Here is a 21,977-nt window from a genome sequence, read left to right as displayed (position 1 = left end):
AATAAGTCCTGCGGTCCAAGAACATGAGGGTTGATGCCTTATCCAAGTTAGCAAATACCTCTGGCATAGCCCACGGCCGCACTTCCCGTGTTGATAAGTTAGCTACCACAGCATTGAAGAAGTCCAGGTGCTTCCCGTGCAAGCCGAGACCTATTGGATGGACCCCATCATTGCCTTTTTGTTGACTGAATAGCTGCCCATCAACAGAAACCAAGCCAGACAAGTGCGATGACATGCTGCCCGCTACACCCTACTTGAAGGGAAGTTGTATAGAAGGCCTTTCGCCTTGCCTTATCTTCGATGCCTCCACAAAGAGGAGGGTGAGTATGTGCTCCAAGAGATTCATGAAGTCATCTACGGTAGTCATTTTGGAGGTAAAGCCTTGGCCGAAAAAGCACTAAGGCAAGGGTGTTTCTGGTTATCAGTTCATAAGGACGTGACCGAGTTGGTGCAAAAGTGCGACCAATGTCGGAGACACTCAATCATCTCCCATCAGCCAACCACAACCTTTTCAGCCCTTAGTAGCCCATGGGCCTCTTCCAAGTGGGGCATAGATCTCCTCAGCCCCTTCCTTCAAGCCATTGCAAATAGAAAATACCTCGTCGCCGCAATTGATTACTTGACAAAGTGGGTCGAAGCTGAGCCCTTGGCCACCATCATGGCCAAAATGATACAAAACTTCATCTAAAAAAACATTATCTGACACTTTGGCCTCCCCACATGCTAGTCACCAACAATGGGTAGCAGTTTGATGACATGAGGTTCAAGGAGCCCTCGACATCAATCTGTAGTACACCTCGGTAGGCTATCCACAAACCAATGGCCTAGCCGAGGTCACCAACAGGACAATCCTAGAAAGATTGAAGACCAGGCTTGATAGAGCCAAGGGCCTTTGGACGAACAAATTGAACAACGTCCTATGGGCCTACTGAATGACACCTCGAACTGCTACAAGAGAAGCCCCATTCAACCTCACTTATGGCATCTAGGTCAACATCCCAGCAGAGATCAGTCAGCCAACACTTCAGACCGTGGCGTACAATGAAGCTAAAAATGACAAAGAGCTCAGAAACAACCGTGATCTGCTAGAAGGAGTCTAAGAGTAGGCTCAACTCAGGATTGCGGCCTACCAGAAAAGAGTATCCCACTATTACAACTCTCGGGTGAAGGAAAGCCACTACAAGGAAGGAGACCTCATCCTCAAAAAAGTCATGGTGTATGAGCCTGGTGTGGGCAAGACTGGCCCCAACTCAGGATGTTCCTACGAAATCAAGTTGGTCATTGGCCCTTGCATGTTTTAGATCGAATATCTAAATGGAAGACCGACCCCTTGGACTTGGAACTCAAAGAATCTTCAGATACATTACCAATGAATGTACTCCTCAATGGATGAACGTTGAATAAAGTACAATGTTCCTCTCCCTCGGTTTCATGTATAGTGTATAAGTTCTTATTTCTTTAACTACTAGGACCCCTCAGCCACACGACCGGCTGATGCATACAACCCCTTTCGGGGTTATACACTTGGACTGGGTGAAGGCCTGGGCACACGGTCCCCCATGGACCATATGCATACCAAGCTTTCACGCCAAGGCAAAGAGCAATGGGAAACCTTGGCTATAAGCACCGATCGAAGACCTCGGTCTGTCATGAACAAACTCACGAAAAATAATCTAAGTACTTAGCAAAGTAGGAAGTGCATAGTGCCCTCGGCCAAGCATACTTCTGCAACCTCAGCCACCCAGAGGCTCACACCCATCCCTAAGAAATCCAAGCCAAACCTAGTAAGGGGCACTCCTTGCCTCGACTGCTTAACAACATCATGCAGCCTTGGCTTTTAGAAAGGATAAAGGACAAGATGAAAAGAGTTAAGGCCTTCACCTCCCCTCCCTCTACTCTAAGAGGAGGGGCCTCGACCCCTCGGTGGCTTAATTTAACCTCGTCCAACCAATTTTTGATGGGAGTGGAGAACAAGCCTCGACTAAACTCCTTTAACTTAGCTTCCTAAGCAAACAACTAAGTAACGAGCCACTTCAAATAACATCTTTGTTGCTTGTGACCTCTCGGAAGGGGGCATCGGCCCCTAGGAAAAAAATAATAAACAATAAAATGCAAGTACAAATAATAGACAATAAAGGCACAAGCTACACAAAAAGTATATTCCATTAAGTATTTCCTATCAACACTTTACAAAAAGTGGGCTTGGATGCAGAGACTGAGCCCTTTCAAAAATGACTTTACAAAAGAACCAAAAGAATATAAGGAGAGGCCTACAAAACATCCTCAGTGGGAGAAGGAATCTCGACAACGTCTGCAGCAGGAACCTCAGCGGCAGAAGGAACCTTGGTGGATGAAGGGACCTTGGGAGTAGGAGGGACTTCAACTTCTGGTAGCCCCAACTTATCTATCGGGAAGTCAGGCATCAGCTTGGTGTCCTCAATGCCCTCCAAGTACGAATCAGCCCCATAGTTGGTGAGGGCCTCCTGGTACTCAAAAATCATCATGCAAATGGTGACGATGTCCTTAGCCCTATCCTTGACTTCCACCACCTAAGCCTGAGTAGCTGCCAAGGCCTTGTCCAACTGGACGCACTTTACCTCAAACCGCCTGACCATTTCATCAGCCTTTTTCAAGGCCTCTTTCAGCTCTGTAGTAAGAGCCTTCTCCGCCTCCTCCTCTAGGACATTCTTCATCTCCTTCTCATCCCGCATGGCCGAGACGATGGACTCCTGGTTGCTCTTAGCCTCAACTACCCACTCCTATAGCTTCTCTCTCTTCTCCTTGGAGTCCTTCAAGTGCTAGAGAAGACCTCCGTCAGCAACTTAAAGCGAAAGGAAAAAAAACTCACTAAAGGCAATGAGACAAGGAGGAAGCATACCTCGGCCAAGTGCTCCAAACCAAGGTCCCAAAGCTTCGGAAGCCCTTCGTTCACCATGGCCATGCGATCCCCGAGAGGGATCATTCCAATGAACAATGCCTTACCAATCAAAGGGGAGTACACCATATCGATTCCTTTGCTGCTCTATCGGCTCAACTTGCTAGTCTGAATAAGAAACTTGATACTCTTAATAATGCAGCAATAAATACATTATCTAGCATCCAATGTGATTTCCGTGGTCAAATAGGACATACTAATTCTGATTGTCCATTAGGTAGTCCTTTTACTTCATATGAGAATGTTAATTTTATCTCTCATGCTGGCAGGCCGAATTTCAACTCCTACTCAAACACATACAACCCAAGGTGGAGGGATCATCCAAACTTTTCATGGAACAACAATCAACAAAAGGCACCCATGGGATTCCAACAATAGCCGCCCCCACAAGAAAAAAAGAGTAATTTGGAGGAGATGATTTCTAAGTTCATCAATGCTACTGAAGCAAAATTCCAAAGCCATGAAGCATCGATTAAGAACTTAGAAGTTCAAATGGGGCAGATTGTGCATATGTTGTCGGAAAGTAAAGAGGAACGGCTGCCCAGCAATACGGAGAAGAATGCAAGAGAGCAAGTAAATGCTATAGCTTTAGGAAGTGGGAAGACAGTTGGCGAACCCCAGAAGGATGATAAGGAAGCTGATGTGGCCGATCTGCAAAAGGAGATCGAAGGGAGTACACCTAAACTGAGTTCAGATGCTATTAAACTTCCTCTCCCCTACCCTGAAAGAGTCTTGAAAGCTAATTTGGATGAGGAAGTTAAGGAGGTTTTGAACAATTTGAAGGCTGGCCAGGAAGGGTGCAAGGCAAGACAAGGTAAGGTTCATTATAATATGTTGCTGATTTCTAATAAGAGACCGTTACCCTTTGTTTTGCAGGCCCCTATTCCATATTTGAACCCGCCCATGATGGATGGAAGGGGAGCACACCGAAAGATGCGACCACGAGAGTTAGAGGGTCCGGTTTATGATAGGGAAGTTTGCTTTTTCTTTTTCTTTTTGCTTTTACATTTCTAGTTTAGTTTTTCGGCCCTTTCTTTGCATTTAACCTCACATTGGGGAGAATGTAAGTTTTAAGTGTGGGGGAGGGGATTTTAGATTTAGGGTAGAATTTAGGTTGTGTTTTAAAATTTGATTTAGGTCGTGTTTTCTGCATTTGCTTTTAAAACAAACAAAAAAAAAAAACTCAACTCTTTTGAAATCAATTGAAACAATATTTTGTGAAAATTTTTGTGAACCTAGTAATGAGGTACTATCAAGGGGTACGTGACTTATCTAAAGCCATTTCCAGGTAAGCTACTCCTAAATTCATGTTTAAGTAAATGGGGTAGTTGTTTTACCATTGCTACAATTGGTAGGATGGAGCATAAAATGCACCTACCAACCAAGTAATTCAATGGTAGGATAGAGCATAAAATGCACCTACCAACCAAGCAATTCAATAGTAGGATGGAGCATAAAATGCACCTACTATCCAGCAAATTCAACAGTAGAATGGAGCATAAAATGCACCTACTGGCCAAGTGATCCAAAAGTGAGACGGAGCATAAAATGCACTCACTCCCGAAAAAAAAAAAAAAAAAAAAAAAAGAGGTTTTCCCTGATTTACTACCTGGTTTGCAGTAGAAAAAATTGGATTGGCTGATAGATGAGTTGAGTATAACTTGGTTGTGTTGATTTAATGGTTTGCAATAGTTAACCTAGAATATTTGTGGAGAAAGAGGAAGGAGAGTTGAGTTTAAAAATCGGTAGGAAAGTTAGTTTTTTCTTGCTTGAGTTTTGTCTTGCCCGAGGACGGGCAAGAGTTTAAGTGTGGGGGATTTGACGAGAGTAGAATTTATCATATTTTTATCCCCAATTATTCTGTCTTTTATACTGAATTAGCACCTAATTGGACTCATATTTCTGTTCAGGGCATGAAAGAAGGCATCAGGAGCAAAGAAAGACAAATCGGATGATTTTTCACAGTTTCAACATCATTCAGTAATCTGGGCCTAACTCGCGTATCCGAACTCCGAATGGGCTGATTTAAGATCCACTGGAAATATAAGAGAAAAATCCACAACTTTCATGTTTTGGGCTTTCACAGATTCGGCCTGCATCGAAGTAAAATCCGGGCCCGAAGTCGCGGCAATTTCATAGGAAGGCCCAATCCGCAGCTGAAGCCCAACTTGCAGAAAAGCCTGGCTGAAGCCCAATTCGCAGAGGAGGTCTAATACTAATCCAAGAACAAGAAACTGAGAAGAGTCATTCCAGATCTAAATTCTTGATATAATCTTAGAGAGATAAGAGGATTGAGTTCATTAGATAAAAAGATAAGATTAGAATTACGAAAAGACTTTCTATTCTTGTAAAGATCAACTTCAAGAGGAAGTAGGAGACCACCCCCTCCCCTTTAAGCTATATAAAGGAGGGGGCGGACCAGCTTTGGGTATCACACAATCACTCAATATTAGTGATTGAATCAAGAAGAAAGGAGTAATCAGTCAAGAAAGGAGCAAGAATTCAAGAAGAAGGTGGCAGGAAGAGGAGGAGATCTTAGCATCATGGGCGATTCCAAGAGTTATTTCTTTCCCTTTGCTTGCTTTAATTCTTCTATCATGAACTGATTTGTTTATTGCTAGGGCTGAGGAAAGCCTAATCATGTTAATGAATATATTTTTTATCTTTATGATTTATCTAAGATTGTGATTTTCATATAGTCTATAAATTATTGTGCTTAATGCAATTAAGAGCTTGGCCACCTCTTAATTGATTTGAGTTATGTGAATGAATCGAGAGAGGAATTCACATAATGACTGAATAATTCATAGTGTGAATTGAATGGTATATAGAGATATATATACATGATTCATCTGAATTTCATGGTTTTCTTGGACTTAATGCACTCCCATCTTGAGAGTTCTACTCGAGAGATCGAAGGGCTACCTGATGGGCGTAGGTTTAGAATATCTCGAGAGAGAATATTAAATAAAATTGGAAAGACTTCAGCTTATGAGAATGACAACTAATCTTGGTGAATCGAACTCATAAATATTCATTGCATTGGTTAGGTGGACCAAAAGCCCTAGTGATCCCATCCATTGCAGATTCGATTAGTGATCACCTTCGCTTTTACTTTCTTATGCTAATTTTTATTTTCAATAGTTCTTGCTCAATTCTGATTTTCGGTTGTCCAGATAATTAGGGAAGATTGTGGTTCTAATACTTATTTTGTTAAATCCCCATGGGAATGATATTTTATACTACTTGATAACTAGTGCACTTGCTAGGGTTATATATTTATAGCTATCACTAACTACCATTTATCCTACTACTTGAATGAAGGGTAAGGGCACGAAGGGTGAGGCCCCCTCGTGACCCCTTTGGCAGGAGGCACTGGAGGTTCTCTCGGCGTGTTGTCGCCCTCTCCTACTTTACTGCTGCCCTTGGCTAGGCGGTCATTGTGCACTAACCTCTTCCCCAAGGGGAGTTGAGGTGGATCAGCCAGACTCTTCTGGCCAGACTCTCGGTGCTAGTCCTCCTCGACCAGTCTCTTCCCTCGATCGAATCCAACAGTAGCAGGCACTGGAGGCCGAGGTCTCCTCTTTTTGGACTTGGCCTTCTCAACAACATTTGCTTGGCTTCAACTAACATCTATGCAAGGAAACGAATCAAACATCAGTACCCCCAAGAAAGAATGGAAAGTCAACATGTTAAAAGTTGATAGCAGGAATTCTCCTACTAAGGTGGGTGGGGCTAAGACCAAACACTGATGGTAGCTCTTCCTCCACTAGGGGTCTACCAAGATTATCCCCAACACTCGGATTAGGTAATCACCTCAACTTCATCGTCTCAAAGATAAGGAGTGGGATTCTAGATGTGCAAGTTCAATGCACCCCAGCCTGACCTGAACGGACAACCCTTAGGACAAGAGACAAAGAAAAACATGCTCTTCCAAAGATGGACGCAAATAGGGTTGTCGAAAGCTCGGTCACGATGGGTCTAGAAATCGTATATGCCTACCTCCTAAGGGATTGGCCTCAACATGAATATGGCTCAAAAGATTTTCTCAGTTAGCTCCACGCCTTGGAGTTGAGCCATCAACAACATTGTAATGGTGGTCCTAAGGGCATTGGAGGCCAATTGGCTGAGCAAGATGTCATGCCGCCTCAACAGCTCAGGAATAAGGAGATGGAGGGGAACCCTAAGGCCAAACTCTAAGTAGTGTTGGTATGTGCAGATCTCTTCCTCCTCTAGCGTCCATGACCGATAGCCAGTGTCTAGGACCCTAAGCCTGTAGGACTAAGGGATGTAATACTTCTTAGACAAGGCCTTCACTTATTGAAAGATGAGGATACTATCTTGCTTTGAGAGTGAAAGACGTCTTATTGTCACCCCTTGGACCATGTACTCGGCCACTAGCCTCGAACTGGGCTCATGAACTCCCCCGTGCTTGACCACCTTGGGTGACTTCGAGGGCCCCTTGGCTTTCATAGACCTCGTAGATCTGGTACTTTTATCAGGAGAGTCATCGCCACTTTGGCTACATTCAGTGCCTATAGTGGCAGTCCTCTCCCTCAGTACCTCAACCTCAAGCCTCAAGGCAGGGACCTTGGGCTCACCCGAGTGGAGCCTACTACTTCTAGCAGGGGATGGGCTATAGAAGGAGCTCGCTCTTGAGGGATCTGAGAGTTCATAGCAATCTGATTCAGAATTTGAGTAAGACATTATGGTAGAGAGGTCCTTTACCTAAGAAGATGAGGTGTAGAGAACTCTAAGGAAAATAGGAAGGAAGGTAGAGGTCTCTAAGAGCAATAGCGCTTGGAAGAAATGGTGAAGGCAAACTCGACTAAGTCCCCTATTTAAAGGAAAACGGATGGCCTAGATCATTTTTAATCCATCGGCCACAGAACGACTGCCTCTATGGTTCAGTTCAGCGACCAACATGTGTCTCTTTCCTTGGGAAGACGAAACGATGCAGGCGAGTCGGCCGGTTTGCCTGCTTTCTTAGTTGGTTCCCAAGCAATCATGAACTCGAAGCAGCGCGACCCGACCAACCTAGTGCTTGTTTTGTATGTGAACATGGTGCAATGATCCATCTCGCATACAGTCTCGACCCGGAGCCCATATCAGGCACAATCCTAACTTGTCACTATGGGAGCCTATAGCACACATGGACTGGACCTACCGCTGGAATCCATCCCCCATACAATCTGTAGATTGTGACTAGCAAGACCCGTCCTACACACAACTAATGCACGACCACTTGCAACCAAGTGTCACCCTTAGTAATCATCAGCCGAGGCCAACGCCCTGTACAGATTCACCATGATATCAGTAAAGTGCAGGACTGGGGATCAAGTGCGCCTCGTACCTGTATCCAATGAGTCCAAGATTGCAAAAGCTAAGGCCTAGGCCTCCACATGGCAGAACCTTTGTAGCACTCATTGGAGGAATGAATTGAAGCTTGGATCTATGCCACCGAAATGAAAGACCAAGTGCCTCCTACACAGGCCAAAGCCGAGGCCGAGGTCCTCGTTAAAAAAGGCAAGTCAACGCCTCATAGTGAATATTATGCAATCTCTTCGATCGAAGATGAGGTCCCCAGCTTAGACCTCCAACATGGCCTCGAGAGTGGGGGCAAATGGTGTAAGCGCTTCTGGCTCGGGCCAATAATATGAATGCACATTGTAGAAGGCAGTGCACAAAGTGGATCCAATGAGAGTGTCGCATAGAGAAGAGGCTAGTGCGTAACGCGGAGCCAATGGTGCGACCACACATGGCGGCCTCAGATGGCTACGCCCTCGAGACCGGACCTTATCCTGGCTGTCCGCATCCACCTACCTCTAGGTGGTCTCAAGTATAAAAAGGAGGTGACCCCCCAAGGTGAGAATCTAGACTTTCCACTACTCAAAACTTCCTTGCCTCCCTTGTTGCCTCTTTTGAAGACTCCCTACCTTGGCTTCGTACACCGCTCGTTACACCCATACTAATTTGACCACCGGAGTCTCCGCCTCAGGTTAGCACCTAGTACCTTTGACGTTCTCTCTCCTAATAGGTCTGATCTACAACCCCTCGGCCATAGTAGACCTCGAACTCATCAATCAGTTCTCGGCTTAGAAGTGGATTTACCTTGTTGCCCTTGGCCCATCCTAGGTAGCAAAAATTACCAACCCAACCCTTGGAAGGCAATTGTAACTGTTAAACAAACATGAGAAAAAAATAGTGGTGCCATCCTAAAAATAGTTAGTGATGTAGGTGCATTTGGCTGGCCTATACTAGGCTGACGTATGTCAAATCAAAGGGTGCCAACTTGAGCATACCATGGGGACCCAGTCACGGGGCGCTGCATGGCTTTGGCAAAAGATCTCGCCAGACCCTTGTACGGCTTGCTGATAACTCTGTATTTTGATGCCTTAAGAACATCATTTTAGGGGTATTTTAGACCTTAGATTGACTAATTTGTACCCTTTTTCCAGTTAAATTCAATGTTGTGACCTTTGAGGGTCCCTATGCAAATTTTGGGTAAAAACAGGGAAATTTACAGAGTTTTCTACAAAGTTTGGGAAGTTAATGAGAATTCCAGCTAAGAGAGGGGGTGTTTCTGTGACAAACTGAGCACAAGAGGGATCTTCCTATCTGCCAAACCTAGATAGGCGCCCCTCCTACTGTATTAGCATACTCCCCTCTCCTTAGCAAACCCTAGGGTGCCTCCCCACTCATTCTTTTCACCTCTAACAAACCCTAACTGCCCCTAACTACTAATCTTCACCTTCCACTCATCCCTAACATCTAATCTCAACCATCCAAGCCTTAGCAACCTCTCACACCCTTAGATTTTCACCTTGCAATCTCCACCCTCTATTATAGGGTGCCACCTAACTCCTAATCCCCACCATTCAGCCCTAGGCACCCAAATCTTCACCATTCAATAAAAAGGATCCCAAGGGCCCTGGAGAAGGGGTTGGTTAGCCCAGTTCACAAGGCCAAGGCTTCTTGAGTTGTTCAAGGGTTATAGGAAGGAGAGCGCCCAGTTCTTGTTAGGACGGGTTCCCACAAGCAGTTCGTCTAACCTGTAACTTCTGCCACTGGAGCTGATCCACCATTTTTGTTATTCAGTTTATCTAGCAATTTAATTTCTGAAATTTTCGATTTTGGTTAGATTTAATTTCTGTTTTTCTTTGTCTTTTTCAGATCTGAATTTGCACGCTTCAAGGCTAAGGTGTCTCGAGGGGTTCGAGGGCTGAACGGAGGAGGAACGACTTGTAATTTGTCTTCTCGGAAAGCTACCGCCACTGGATCCGAATTTCAGTATATTTTTATTTATTTTCTTGTTAATTTCAGTTTTATTTAATTTTTGATTTTTATTTCTTGTCCTTTTCAATTCTGAATATTTAATTTCAGCTTTAATAAATTTTATTTTCTTATTTTCTGCAAATCCCAAATCTGTTTTCATTTTCTTATTTGTTCGGAACAAAATAATAATTTTTAACCTTGCTTCCCTAAGGATTCAACCCCTTCCTCACCACTAAACTATGTTCTTTATTTAGTTTTGAGGATTGGAAAAATATAAATTATTAAACTGGTGCCCCGGGTGTTTGACGATGCATCCCGGAGTGCACCAAGTTTTTGGCGTTGTTGCCAAGGAAGCAACGATTGAAAATGTTTATTTCTTTGTATCAAATCCATTTACATTATTTTATTTTTTATTTTGTTAGTTTTCTGATATTTGAAAATAAAACTCTCATAATTCTTTCTAGAAGCTATCTCCAATATGCAAAGTTTTTAATTGTTGGTGCAAGAATGGTAGTCAGCAACCATTCTGGCATCTGCCTAAAGGACATTTATTATTTGATCTACAACATCAAGTTGCATCAAGTGCAACGATGATGAGTTCTCCAACTATAACTTCTCAAAAGAATTTTAAAATAGCTTCATCTTCTCCCATTTCCATATCTTTCTCCCTCTTTGTATATAAAAAATTATAATAATCAAGATGAGTGAATGTTAGAGTCTCTGCTCCAACTTGATTGGTCATATATTCCATAGTTTCTTTTGGGGCTATCCTTGACTTATCTACAATGTCGAGAAGTTTGGGCCACTCTCATCCTTCCATGTGACCTTAAAATGAATGTCTAACTTAGAGTTACAACCTAGCTCGTGACTATGTTCCTTTACAAATATAGTTATGCCATATTTACCATTTTCTTGCAATAAAACCAATATGTGCACCTTACAACCACTTCTTGTGTTGTCACAATGTTTTGCATTAATTGATTGTTTATCTTTTGATGAAAACCATTGGTCGAACACCAAAATAACTTGTCTTTTACTAACCTACTTTTTGCTTTATGGCCCGTGGTATTTTTAGTAAAACATCCTATACTTCTAGAATATTTATTGTAAAACTAATATGCATAATCTAATGTTTCAAAAAGTATTCCCACTTGTTACTCTTATTTCTTATCATATATCTCATCATCAAACTCCAATTTAGGTGTACCTTGGCACCTATCTTTTATAAGATCATCATCTTTGCTACATGGCCGAATGCAATCTTCAACTTGATTACTTAGGTCAAGGTTATCTTGCACCTTGTAAAAAAAAAAAAGATTTTGCTCCATTTATATTTATATACAATCTACAAGTAAAGAAGATAATGTTCAAATAGTCATCACTTTTATAGTTATAAACAATGAACAACTAAAATTAGGTGTGCATATAGAAAAGTGGATCTCAAAGTATTAACCATCCATCGTTGGCCGAATCCATAAAGATATTGGGATAACTTCAACAAGAACATCAAATATTCAGCTACATCATGCACATGCAAATAATTTATAATGGGCAAAATATAGAAACCTCCCCTGAAATTACAAAAACCTCCCTTCCAGTGATTTAGACGGAAAATTGATAAAATTATGAAATTATCCATGATTAATTGTAGGGAGTCAATAAAATGTTTCAAAATATTGAAATTGCCCCTGCTTCCCCTTCCTTTCATAAAAGGGAATGACGTGAATTCCTTCCCCCGATCTCCCTTCATTGGTTTTTCTCATCGACTTCTTCTTCTTCTTCTTCTTCTCTCCCTCCCCCCTCTCTCTCTCTCTCTCTCTCTCTCTCTCTTCTCCATCCCCACTGTCCCCCCTCTCTTCCATTGAGTCGATTGAGTTAGAGCAACTGAAAGGCACTGTTCATCTTCTTCGCATTCATTTAAGAATATTAGTGTTTTGGTCCTCTTGTCTTGTGAGGGTTTCACTACTGATGGACTTGCTACCATATTTTCATTACAGATACATTGTTCATTTTGGACCAAGCCAGGATCTCGTGGGTTTGAGCCGGAAGTCATGGCTCCTCTGTGCCTTTCAATTGGATATTCTCTTTGAGGTAACTCCTATGGCCCCTCTGCTCTCTTGTACTCAATAAGTCTCACAATGTAATTCCTCTGAGGAGCTTCATGTTTGGCACCAACGTTATCTTATGATCTTGTAGTTTCTTCTTTGCTTCCGATGTTCTCGCAAGATCTTATTTTCGTTTCAATTAGAGTTAGGGTTTCCTCGACGTTCTTGAACTTGAAGATTCGATTAATGTAGGATTGTAATGAAGGTCAGAAATGGAGGAGAAAATTTGAAAGGAGATCAATTACGAGAGAACGATTGAGCAAATAGGAGGTTCGGACAATGGTCATCACATTTATTGAGGAGCTGGCCAACCCTAGGTCGGCCAACTCTAGTTCTTCCACTCCTGCTAAAGATGACTCTAGCCTTCCTGCTAAAGAGAGATCCAGACCACATACTCTTTGGCATCCAGATCAGCTCAACCCCTACTGTGGGAGCCCCTGTTCACACTCATACTATGATAACTCGGTCCATGGCATCCAAATCAGCTCAAGCTCCAACAGCTACGCGCCATCCACTTCCTCTTGCTCTGCTCCATGATGTTACTACTCATGAAGAAGAGCCCTCTTCCTATGGACAAGCTACTAAATCCCCTCATTGGTGTTCTGCTATGGCTGCTGAGTTTCATGTGCTCCTTCAGAATGGCACATGGGATTTGGTTCCCTATGATTCCTCTATGAACGTGGTAGGGTCCAAGTAGGTCTTCAAAATCAAACAGCACCCAGATGGCTCAATTGAACATTACAAGGCCCATCTTGTTGCTTAGGGTTTTACTCAAGTTTCGGGAGTTGACTTCACTGAGACCTTCAGTCCCGTTGTCAAACCGGTAATTGTGCATACTGTTCTATCACTTGCAGTTTCCCATGGATGGGATATCCATCCGTTGGACGTCCATAATGCCTTCCTAATGGTTTCATTACTGAGACGATTTATATGCGCCAACCGAAAGGGTTTGAGTATAGTAATTATCTGGATCATGTCTACAAGCTTCATAAAGCTCTCTACGAGCTTAAACAGGCTCCCCGGGCCTGGTTTTCTCGATTAAGTAATAAACTGCATGATCTTGGTTTTCGTAGCTCTCAATGTGATCCTTCCTTATTCATCTACAATCAGGATCAGATCATTATCTACATTCTTGTCTACGTTGATGATATCATTGTTACCGACTCTTCTTCTCTGCATGTTTCTCAGCTTATTCGCAGTTTGTCTCAAAATTTTGCTCTAAAAGATTTGGGGTTGTTACACTATTTTCTTGGTGTTGAGTCTCATCGTGATACCTCAGAGTTGTTTCTCTCTCAGCGCAAGTACATATTGCATTTCCTGCTAAACTAATCTTGTTATAGCCAAACCGGTTTACAGTCTGTTGGCCACCTCTTCTCATCTCTCTCGATTTGATGGAGAGTTACTCTTTGATCCCACTCAGTACAGGAGCATAGTGGGTGCACTCTAGTGCATCACTCTTACTCGGTCGGATGTTGCTTTTGCAGTTAACAAAGTTTGTCAGATTTTGCATGCCCCTACTACTGAGCACTGGAATGCAGTTAAACGTATTCTACGGTATTTGAAGGGTTCCATTGACACTAGTTTGTTTTTCTCGACTTTGACATTAGAGACATTAACTGCTTACTCCGATGCTGACTCAGCTGGTTGCCCTTATGATGGACGATCTATTGGTGGCTACGGTATCTTTTTTGGTACGGATGTAAAAACAACTTTCTTAAATGAGGAGTTAGAGGAAGAAATATATATTAAGCAATCTAAAGGCTTGACAATGTCCGAATAAGAAAATGAAGTATGCAAATTAATGAAGTCTTTGTATGTCTTAAAACAAGCTCCCAAACAATGGCTTGAAAAATTTGATAATGTGTTAATAACTAATAGATATAACAAAAATGATTCTGATAGATGCATCTATATCAAGTTTGTAGATGATAAAGGAGTCATGATATATTTATATGTTGATGATATGCTAATAATGGAAACAAGTGTAGAGGTAGTAAAAGAAACAAAATAATTTCTAATGTCCAAATTTGATACCAAAGACTTAGGTGAGGCTGATATAATCTTTGGGATTAAAATTCATAAACAACAAGAAAACTTTATTCTCTCCCAATCATTCTATGTAGAGAGTATTTTTAGAAAATTTGGACACTATGACTATAAACCTGTTAAAACACCTTTTAACTATAATATTCACTTAAGGAAACATGTAAGAGAACCTATTTCACAAAAGGAGTATGCGAGTATAATTGGATATGTGTCTAACTTAATGAACTACAAAGACTAAATACAGCTATAGCCATGGGAAAATTAAGTCGGCATACTCATAATCTCGAAAATGAACATTGGGAAAATCTAGTAAGGTTGTTAAAATATTTAAGAGCTATAAATTTTATTTTATATTACTCAAGTTTACTTCCTGTTTTATAAGGCTTTGCTGATGTGAAATGGATTTCAGATTCAAAGGATAGCACTTTCACCAATGGATATGTTTTTACCTTAGGTGGAGGGGTAGTATCATGGAAACTGGTAAAGTAGTCATGTAATACAAGCTTAACAATGGAGGCCAAATTCATTGCATTAGAATTGGAAGGGTTCGAGGTAGGGTGGCTAAGGAACTTATTGGAAAATATACCACTTTGGCCATGACCGCTTCCGTCTATATCTCTCCATTGTGATAGCCAAGTAGCAATAGCTAGAGCCAAGAATCAGACTTACAATGGTAAAAGAATGCATATCCGCTTAAGACATAACCTGATAAGACACAATACCTCATTGAATGTACAATCACTCTGAATTTTGTAAAGTCTAAAAAGAACCTTGCAGATTCATTAACCAAACCACAGACTTCTAAGGTGGTTTATGAAGCATCAATAGGAATGAGGCTGAAGCCCATTACATAAGTCATTAGTGATGGACACCAAACCTATGTTAAAGGAGATCCCTAGAATTAGGTTAAATGGGTAAAAACGAGTCGCTAGATGACTTGTGTCCCATTTCAGATGCTGAGGTAAGATAGTGTTCACTGCAATTTGAGGAGGTTGAGCATGAAGCTCTTAATCAGCTAAGAATAGTCTGTGCAGTGCACACTAAATAATTGACCTAAGTGAGTGTGAAGTGTGGCCACTTCTATGAGAGATTTAGGGCTGACTCTCTAGAATACTCATGATTCCAAGAGGGGAACAAGGCTAAAATGTTCCAAAACAAAAAGAACCACTAAAGAATTAGTGAGTTAAGTTGGTTGGCAGGTTAGCTAGTTACAACAAAGTGGAAAGGTTGAAGGAGTCCGACTCCACTCGTACTCTATAACATAGTATATCATACCTAAGTGTTGATTGAAGTCCAAAAAACATCACCACGAATACTTTTCTCACCGCGATGCTTAGATTGTTTGATCTTCTTATAATTTTGAATCTTGTGGGGGATTGATGGAGGGAGATTCAAAATTCTAAGAATATCTCCTCCCTCCCTTGTATTTTTAAGTTTTGTCTTTTCCTCTTCCCTCTCTTAATGCATGGGGAGGACTACTTGTCACACATTTCTTGGGAAAGGAATAGAGGTGGAGTAAATCTATAGTTTTGCCTTTTCTATGGGTAGGGACTCATATGAAGAAAGCACTATAGATATTTCCATGCATGTGAGGGAGGGTTGGGGGTGTCTTTCACACACGCGCATTGAGTCGACCCGGGCTGGGATGGGCCAGGTTGAGGAGTGGGCACAGGTGCGCGTATGTGTACGTGTTTACGTATACACGAGCACTACACTGGATGTTTTTTCTTTTGACTGATTTAAATGTTTGACTTTTAAATTTCAAATTTATTTTTTGTTTTTAAACGTTTTCCTGTTCGTTTGTGTCTCTTTCTCTTTGTGTCTCTTCGAATAGGTACATTGTTCCGAAGAGACCTTTGTCTAAACAAACACTAATGTGTCAATTCGGGTGACTAAGATCACTCTATAAAAGGAGTGTTGGTCGACCCAGTTCCACACAATACTACATTCGATAGTCTTCTCTTCTCTGTCTTTTTTGTCTTCTCTATCAATCTGAGCATCATTCTTTGTGGTTCTCGAAGGTATGGTAAGCAAGTGCACGTCTACCAATGGCCTAAGGGTTGTTTTATCTTGGTGACTAATTTGGAATTACCCAGCTGCACCAATGGCCTATGGGTTGTTTTAAGGATAGTGACCAAGTGGCATGACTCAGCCCTCATTTTCTCTGAAAATTCTCAATTTCATAGTTCTAAACACTACACTCTTGCATTTTCTCGGTTTGGAAAGCAATTACCAATAAGTCCCATTCTGCCTTCTTTACTATTTTCCAACAGTTAGAGAATACACTAAGCTCAAAATATGTAACCTTCAAATTCTCTTATTCGTTGAGGATGAGATTTTTAGGTTTTAGGTTCGGTGGTAGGCCTATCAATGATACCTGAAAATCTAAGGCTTGATTTGATTATCTTAGATTCAGATTATGTATTTATGTAATCAGATCAAATTTAAATGTAACAATCTATATTCCATTAATAATCAGATCAAATTTGGGTTTAATCCATCTAATTCAACTAAAATCCGAATCCGATTATATTATAATATTTATTTATCTTAATATATAGAATTTCTATAATTATATTTTAAATTGTTCAAATATATTCTATATAATATATTATATATGAATTTATATATAATAAATTTGGTATGTTATATTTATATTAATTTATTATATATAAAAGTTGAAAAATAAATAACTTTTCAATTTTTTTAGTATTTTAGAAAAGCTATAGTGGACTTGGATTAAATTCAAATCCATTTGAATCTGTCCTTAAATCCGATCAGATGTGGATTTGGTCCAAGTCTGATCTAATTAAAGCCCTACCTGGAAGTAAATGCCATGTCCATGGAACTATGGAGATAGCAAAGGTGGAAGCCCAAGTTAGAAGTCTACCTGTCTTCGACCTGTTTATGATGGAAATTCCTCCCTACAATGAACTTCTTGGCCAACCTCTCAAATTAGGGTAGTGAGTCGGAGCTACGTCTTTATGCATTTCTTGTGAAACCATAATTGAGAAAACAAGACAAAAATCCAGCCAAGACGAATGTGGCTTTAGGGGTAATTTAGTCATAAAATTTATATTTATGTTGACTTTTAGACAATTTCCTTGAGCTTTTTCGCTATGACTTTTAAACAATTCTTTGGAACTCACCAAAGCTTTTCATATCGTGCAAGGAACCCCATGTCGGTGAGCTTTTGTTTTCCGAAACACATCATCCATTAGAGCACCATCATTGACAAAAGTTGTCCATGTTAGTATAAATGCAATTTCTATGACTAAACTACCCTTGAATGGCAAGTCAGCCTTATTATACATATTTTTTATAACTTAAATTCCCTTAAACGCCTAATTGCCTTATACATTTAGGGGGCATTCTATTTTGAGATTTTGAGAGGGGCAAAAGTTGATCAGTGGGATTTTGGTTCCCATTAACCAAGAACCCAATGTTCTTTTTTCATATTTGTGTGGGGATCAAGGAAAGTTTATTTTCTTGGGTATCACTTACTCGGGTAAGTGATACCCATCCCCTAGGTGGGTAAATAACTTTCCCACCTAGAGGGAAAATTGTCAACACTTGAATGGGACAAAAATGCCCTTTTAATATTGCATTTTTATGTCTATAATGGTCATTGCAGTATTTACCTAGGAAATAAAAGAACATAGGTAAATGCACTAACCTAGGTAAATGTTTCCCAACAAAAACTTACCCAGGTAATTGCATTTACCCAGGTAAATAACTTACCGAAAAGCAAACGAGGCCTTAGGGTAAAACATTAGAAATTGCAAAAAACTCTTATGAAAAAAAAATTAAATAAAAGTATAAAAGAGAAATTGTAAAAACATTAAACAATGCAAAAAAGAGAGGAAACTTGCAAGAAATTTTAAGAAAATTCATAGGAAAATGCAAAAAAGTTGTAAAAATAGAAAAATTAAAGTGAAAAGGAATTCCATTAGACACAAGAAAAAAATATAGAAATTTTAAAATATACATTAAATGATAAAAATTAGAGAAAACACATAAAATTATACAAAATTAAAGACATATATTTCAATTACATAAATTGATAAACATTTTTTAAAAATATTAATTCAGCCAAAAATAAAAGAATGCAAAAAATGCATAAAATGCTAAAAAATATAAAATAGGTACCTAAACTAAAAAAATCAAAAATTGTAGAAAACAATTATAAAAAGATAAAAATTCACAAATATATTTCAACCAAAAAATTGGAAATTATAAAAAATATGCGAAACAATAAAAAATTTAATACAAAAATTATATGATTCAACTAAAAAATCTGAAAATAATAATTCCAGAAAATACAGAAAATATTCCAATTTCAAAAAATTATATATTTCAGAAAAAAGGAAAATTTATAGAAAAAAGAAAATGATAAAAAATTTAATACATAGAACCAAAAAGTGGAAATTTTAGAGAATGATAAAAATTAAAAAATATATCACTTGGGTTTCAACTAAAAACAAAATTTACAAAAAAGTTGATAAAAATATTTCAATATTGTTGAAAACATAGAAGCTGCCTTTGTTGAGTAGTGTTGGCCATTCTCAACCTCGGTTGAAACAGGTAGAAAAGCAGAGTAAACGATGGTTTTGAACAGTGGTTATCGAAAGTTGGAAAACCACCAAATTGATGGCGAAGCTTTGTGTTTTTTAGAGGTTGTTTGGTATCGATGGCATTTATAAGATAAATGTTTTGTAAGCTTTTGTCTTGAAAAATGAGACAAAATCTGCTTTAAACATTTTATACAATTTTTTTACACCTTTGCTCGAGGCACAACTAGACACCATTAGGCACCATATAAGCCAAGTAGTGAAAAATCGGTCATGAAAATGAAAAACGTCCAATTGGTGTTTTTAATAAATGGTTCACATGATTTTCGAGAGAGACATTTATCAGACAAATGACTCAACAAAATAACTTTTTGGACTTTTTTTTGTTAAATGCATCTCTAATGCTGAGCTGGCACAGTTTTTTCCAAAAGCTACATTGATACCAAACACCATCTTAGTAGTTGACGACAAAGCTATTTGCTTGGGTTTACAGAGGACGACAAACCACCAAATCGATGAACTAGTTTCCACATTGATAGTCTAAAATAGAGTAAAACCATGGTTTTTGTTACCACCTATCAGGTATCAGCATCCATTTCTTTACTGACGATGGTTATCTTCTTCATCTCAAGCAATGTAGATGCAGTGGCAGTGATTTTTTGCTAGCAATCTGATCTAAAACAAAGTAACAGAGTAAAAGCAAAATTTTTGTTGCATCTAATCAGGTACTAGCATTTCTTTCCTCATTTATGGTGGTAATCTTCTTTGTCTCAGGCGATCAAGATGCAACAGCGGTGCTTTTTTTGTTGGCAATCTGATATCGTCCCATTAGAAGACTGAAATATAGTAAAACCATGGTTTTGCCACCATCGATCAGATCCCAACATTCATTTTTTCTTCAATGGAAGTCATCATCTTCATCTTTGGCGATGAAGATGTAGTGGCAGTTAAGTGTGCTTTGTGAGGAGCAAATCTAGACTAGCGATTGTGTCATTTTCTTCTTTTTTGATAGGGTTCAAAAAGTTACTATTTTGGGTTGAGTAATGACAAGGGTATTCTTGAAATATTATAAAATGGGTTGAATATAATAAAAGGGTCAAATGGTAGTCTAACAACAAACATCGGTATATTTAACATTGATGGAAGGCTAATTTGGCCCTCTAATGACTTCGATACATGTGGCATTTTTGAACCATTGCATAATACCTTGTTGCCACATAGACAGAAATGTGCCCTTATTAGGTCAATCAAAACCAACTCAGCTTCACCTCAAACACACTTTGGATTCCTAAAGAGACTGGTGCAAGTGTCCACACCTTGGCGAAGGTGAGGAGTCAAGTAGATAGTTATGATTTAAGAAAGAAATGTTAATCTTGTTAATTGATTTGGGCCATCAAAATGGGGCCTTAGTATTTTTGTAGTTGATTGTCATAGTCTTGTAATAGATTTTTAGTTGATTGTATTCTAGTGATCTTGAGGCGATGAATGTGATGGATTTGATTTGGGGGAGTTACAATTTGGATAAATCGGGGCCATTAGAAATGTAATAGGCAAGATGAATGGTAAATGTGTAACAAATTTCTGTAAGCCACATTTGATTAGACGTAAATGTTGATCTCAAGGTTTTCATTTATCCCATGGATTGTGTCAAAAAAAGGGAACTTTAGCCTTGTAAAGTCTTAATATGGTCTAGGTTTGTTTCCAAGCTTTTAGGTTTAAAAGTAGGGAACAAAACAGTGAGGTGAAGGGACCGATTAAAAATTGGGTATTTATAGCTGCCCCTCTTTGTTGGAGGTAGCAAGCTGCCGAACAACAAAGAAAAAGAAGCACATGGAGATTTTTGTGAGGGAGAAGAGGTTCGAGGAGGAAGTTGTTTTGTTGGAATTTTAGTCAAGGTTGACATTAATGTAGTGTAAAGCCTTTGCTTAGAAGATGTAGTACCAATCTAAGCCTTGGAATGCAATTGTAGCTATTCATACAAACATGAGAAAAACATAGTGGTACCATCCCAGAAATTGCTAGTATTAGTGGATGTTTTATTTTGATTTTTAATTAATGCTTGTATTATTTATTGATGTGTTGATTTAATTGATTTGATATAGTTTAAAAATTCATTATTTGATTTTTAATTAATGCTTGTATTAGTGATTGATCTGTCAATTTGAAGGATTTGATAGAGTTTAGAAATTTGTTATTTAAAGGATTTGATGTGCCCACGACACTCCCAAACTCCCCGTATTAAGACTCAGAACTATACACCACTAAATGCCATAAGGGGGGAGATTTTGATGGAGATCAAGCTGGTAGAGTATTTGTAGTGGCTGGCTCCTCTAAAGGGAAATCCTATGAATAGGAACCAGGATAAGTATAGCTACTTCCATAGAGAGAGGGAATACAACACTGAGAATAACTGAATCCTATAAAAGTTCATCAAGAGGGATGACCATCAGGCTGATTAGCAAAGAAAACAAGAGGCTCCTTTGAGGAGATAACAACCCCTATAATATCAACAGAATGAACCATTGGTCTGTGAAGTCATCAACATGATCATGTGTGTGAAAGAATGGTAGGATCCATCTAATGGATGCCAATAAGGTTGCGGAATGGGTGGGCAAATTTCAAAAATTTTCCTACCTTCTTCCAACTAGGAATCACATTCCCTAAATTAGAATACTATATTCAAGGATCCTACTTGAACCATAATTGAACCAGATCTGAACCAAAAAGCAAAAGGGAGGAATATACCTGATTCGAAGAAGCAGTATCTCCCAAAGTTGGTGTTCACGTCCAAAGATAAAACCAAGATCCGCTCCTGCTGAAGATGACACAGCTGTGGGTGGAACGGAACCAGCAGGGTGCATCCTACACACTGGATCCTTCACAAGAATCCATTGGAAACTCTGAACACTGAATCTTTCTTAGTATTTTTCGCAAGACTGATGTCAAGAACTGATTTCTTGACTCCCTATTGCTGCAAAGATCAGATCTTGCAAGAGGGAAATGGTGGCGGCTGGAGGAGAACTCCTAGGATGAAGATGGCTGAAC

The sequence above is a fragment of the Nelumbo nucifera genome, chromosome 5 (genome assembly GCF_055504915.1).
Source record: "Nelumbo nucifera cultivar China Antique chromosome 5, China Antique-T2T, whole genome shotgun sequence".
NCBI lineage: Eukaryota > Viridiplantae > Streptophyta > Magnoliopsida > Proteales > Nelumbonaceae > Nelumbo > Nelumbo nucifera.
This window is presented reverse-complemented; position numbering follows the sequence as displayed.